At 57.0% G+C, this 3,991-nt stretch overlaps 1 pseudogene; it reads right to left on the reverse strand.

The window, feature by feature from the left end:
- Positions 1–267: 267 nt before the first annotated feature.
- Positions 268–2,113, reverse strand: LOC716373 (gem-associated protein 7-like; annotated as a pseudogene).
- Between the last annotated feature and the right edge of the window lie 1,878 nt (positions 2,114–3,991).

Genomic DNA, 3,991 nt, shown 5'->3' on the forward strand with positions numbered 1-3,991 from the left:
ATTGGGCAGTGCAGGTCTAGAGGGTAAGCTACAGCAATGCCCTCGGAGATGCCCCAGGGCCTGCAGACAACAAACCCTCAAGGCCACATTCTAGTGTTTCCTGACCAAACTGAGGGTGGGGTTGCTATTGCTCACAGCCCAATAATGAGATGCAGATGAACTGGGAAAGGAGGAAGTTTTTATTTCTGTAACTGGTTACATGGAAAAGGTCTGGAAAATATCTCCAGACCAACTCAAAATTACAAAGTTTTCCAGAGCTTATATACCTTCTTTTTTTTTTTTTTTTTTTTTTTTTTTTGAGACGGAGTCTCGCTGTGTCGCCCAGGCTGGAGTGCAGTGGCGCGATCTCGGCTCACTGCAAGCTCCGCCTCCCGGGTTCACGCCATTCTCCCGCCTCAGCCTCCGAGTAGCTGGGACTACAGGCGCCCGCCACCACGCCCGGCTAGTTTTTTGTATTTTTAGTAGAGACGGGGTTTCACCATGTTAGCCAGGATGGTCTCGATCTCCTGACCTCGTGATCCACCCGCCTCGGCCTCCCAAAGTGCTGGGATTACAGGCTTGAGCCACCGCGCCCGGCCTTTTTTTTTTTTTTTTTGAGATGGAGTTTCACTCTTGTCACCCAGGCTGGAGTGCAATGGCACTATCTCAGCTCACTGCAACCTCTGCTTCCCAGGTTCAAGCAATTCTCCTGCCTCAGCCTTCCGAGTAGCTGGGATTACAGGTGCCCACCACCATGCCTGGCTAATTTTTGTACTTTTAGTACAGACGGAGTTTCACACATGTTGGCCAGGCTAGTCTCGAACTCCTGACCTCAGGTGATCTGCCCACCTTGGCCTCTCAAAGTACTGGGATTACAGGCGTGAGCCACCGCACCTGACCCAGAGTTTATACACCTTCTAAGCTATATGTCCACGTGTATGTGTGCATTCATCTAAAGGCATAAGTGATTAACTTCTTTTACTCTGTAACTAAAATCTGAGTTTTGAAGACCTTCCTCTGGAGCCTCAGTAAATTTACTTAATCTAGATGGGTCCAGGTGCTGGGGTGACTACCCTTATCTTGTCTCCTGCTAAATCATGGAGGTTTGGGGAGTTCCTTCAGACCCCCAATAAACTTGTTTGTGGAGGTCTGGGGAGTTTAGACCCCCAGTAAAACTTGTTTAATCCTAAATGGGTCCTGTTAAGAATTATTTCATTATCTTGTCATGCTTTAAGGCCCAGGAAAGGCCTGGGCAAAACTCTTTTTGGGCTTTTGTTACCTTCCAGTCTTTGTATAAGGGCACTGGCTTATATATATATATATATATATATATTTTTTTTTTTTTTTTTTTCCTGGGGTAACTGGTTCTTTAGAAGGAGGGGAGCACTGGGGAGTATCTTCAGGGTGGCTGAACTTTGCAACCTCTTTAATAAACAACTTCCCCCTGTAAAGTCTGTCCTCCTTTATCACCACACCCCGATGCCCCAGTCTTCAGGAAATGGCATCAGGCCCATATTTCTGTAGAATTCAGAGTTCTGCAAGGTAGAGCATTCCTTCCAATGGGATCTTAGAATTCTTAGAGTTGCAGAATTTTACTGACTAGATTCAGGAGGTCTCAGGAGTCCAGACTTCCTTAAAGCTTGGCTCAAAATTCCAAGGGAGCTCATAACTCCATGGGACCCAGAGTTCCTGGCTCGGGAACATTGGGAGACCTGGGATACAGTGGCTTAGCCTCAAGCATAAAGGTGAACAATATCTTTATGGCTTGAAGGTATATGAAATAATGTCACTACATCAGAGCAGCGCCTCTGCTTGCATACCTATGGGAGTCTGTAGCTGTGACACGTAGAAGTTGGCCACATCCAGGTCAGTGGCTCCAAAGTGGGTGGCCACACGCACACCCTCGTGCAATGTGAAGCTCACCTTACGATTCACCATGGCCAGCAGGCTGCGGAGGTAACGCTCCAGAAGGGCGGCTCAGGCCCGCTGCTCCTGGGATTCCAGGGATTCTTGAGCTACGGGACACTCCTGGATTTCAGGAACCTCTGGCTTCAGAGGCAAAGCCACGGCTGAGGCCATCAGGGCCTTGGGGCAGCTGGAGCACAGGCACGGAAAAGGTCACTGGAGCCTGCATTGTCTTGGCGAGGTCCGTGACTACTGGCGCCCCCACTTCTGCCGGCGCCCCGCAGTAGAGGCCCGGGCAGGCCCCGAGCCGCGGAGCCTGGGTTCTGCCCGCGCCACCGCCACCAACACACGTGGTCGCGGGCAATATTATTTATTTAGTTTTGATACGGAGTCTCACTCTGTCGCCCGGGCTAGAGTGCAGTGGTGTGATCTCAGCTCACTGGAACCTCCGCTTCCCGGGTTCAAGGGATTCTCGTGCTTCAGCCTCCCGAGTAGGTGGGATTACAGGCGCCCATCACCACGCCCGGCTAATTTTTGTATTTTTAGTAGAGACGGAGTTTCACCATGTTGCTCAGGCTGGTGTGAACTCCTGAGCTCAGGTGATCCACCCGCCTCGGCCTCCCAAAGTGCTGGGATTACAGGCATGAGCCACTGCGACCGGCCAGCTTTTAATACTTAACCATTCAGTCAGTGCTGAAACAGTTGTTATAGGAGGCCTGCGTTAGTGAAACCTGGCCTGCCACACTGGGAGCACACTAGTGGTGGTACAGGCAGGAGGGAGTTTAGACTGGGGTCAGCTGCAGGGATTGCAGCTGGGTTTTGCTGATTAAGGTAACTGGAAAGCAAAGGAGCGGGTGTCTTAGGTGGATAAACCCGTGTGAGGCCGCGGAGGTGGGAAGAGGCCATGCGCCGGACACAGGATAACTCGGTGGAGGGCCTGCATCCCGCTGCCCGGGCAGGCAGGATTTTTCCTGGGGTGACCTTTGGCTGACTGTTGCTCCTTTTTTCTCTTTTCTCCTCCTTCCCGACCCCCCACCACCCTGTCCCCGCAGTGGTGGTCCTCGGCCTGCCCAGAGCCCGGGCCGTGGGGGCCTGCGCTCGGGCTTGTCCCACCGCCTGCGCCTGCAGCACTGTGGAGCGCGGCTGCTCAGTGCGCTGCGACCGCGCGGGCCTCCTGCGGGTGCCGGACGACTTCCCGTGCGAGGCGGTCTCCATCGACCTGGACCGGAACGGCCTGCGCTTCCTGGGCGAGCGGGCCTTCGGCACGCTGCCGTCCCTGCGCCGCCTGTCGCTGCGCCACAACAACCTGTCCTTCATCACGCCCGGCGCCTTCAAGGGTCTGCCGCGCCTGGCTGAGCTGCGCCTGGCGCACAACGGCGATCTACGCTACCTGCACGCGCGCACCTTCGCGGCGCTCGGCCGCCTGCGCCGCCTGGACTTAGCGGCCTGCCGCCTCTTCAGCGTGCCCGAGCGCCTCCTGGCCGAACTGCCGGCCCTGCGCGAGCTCGCCGCCTTCGACAACCTGTTCCGCCGCGTGCCGGGCGCGCTACGGGGCCTGGCCAACCTGACGCACGCGCACCTGGAGCGCGGCCGCATCGAGGCGGTGGCCTCCAGCTCGCTGCAGGGCCTGCGCCGCCTGCGCTCGCTCAGCCTGCAGGCCAACCGCGTCCGTGCCGTGCACGCTGGCGCCTTCGGTGACTGTGGCGTCCTGGAGCATCTGCTGCTCAACGACAACCTGCTGGCCGAGCTCCCGGCCGACGCCTTCCGCGGCCTGCGGCGCCTGCGCACGCTCAACCTGGGGGGCAACGCACTGGACCGCGTGGCGCGCGCCTGGTTCGTTGACTTGGCCGAGCTGGAGCTGCTCTACCTGGACCGCAACAGCATCGCCTTCGTGGAGGAGGGCGCCTTCCAGAACCTCTCGGGCCTCCTCGCCCTGCACCTCAACAGCAACCGCCTCACCGTGCTCGCCTGGGCCGCCTTCCAGCCCGGCTTCTTCCTGGGCCGCCTCTTCCTCTTCCGCAACCCGTGGTGCTGCGACTGCCGCCTGGAGTGGCTGCGGGACTGGATGGAGGGCTCCGGGCGTGTCACCGACGTGCCGTGCACCTCC

This window comes from Macaca mulatta, chromosome X (assembly GCF_049350105.2).
Source record: "Macaca mulatta isolate MMU2019108-1 chromosome X, T2T-MMU8v2.0, whole genome shotgun sequence".
Lineage (NCBI taxonomy): Eukaryota > Metazoa > Chordata > Mammalia > Primates > Cercopithecidae > Macaca > Macaca mulatta.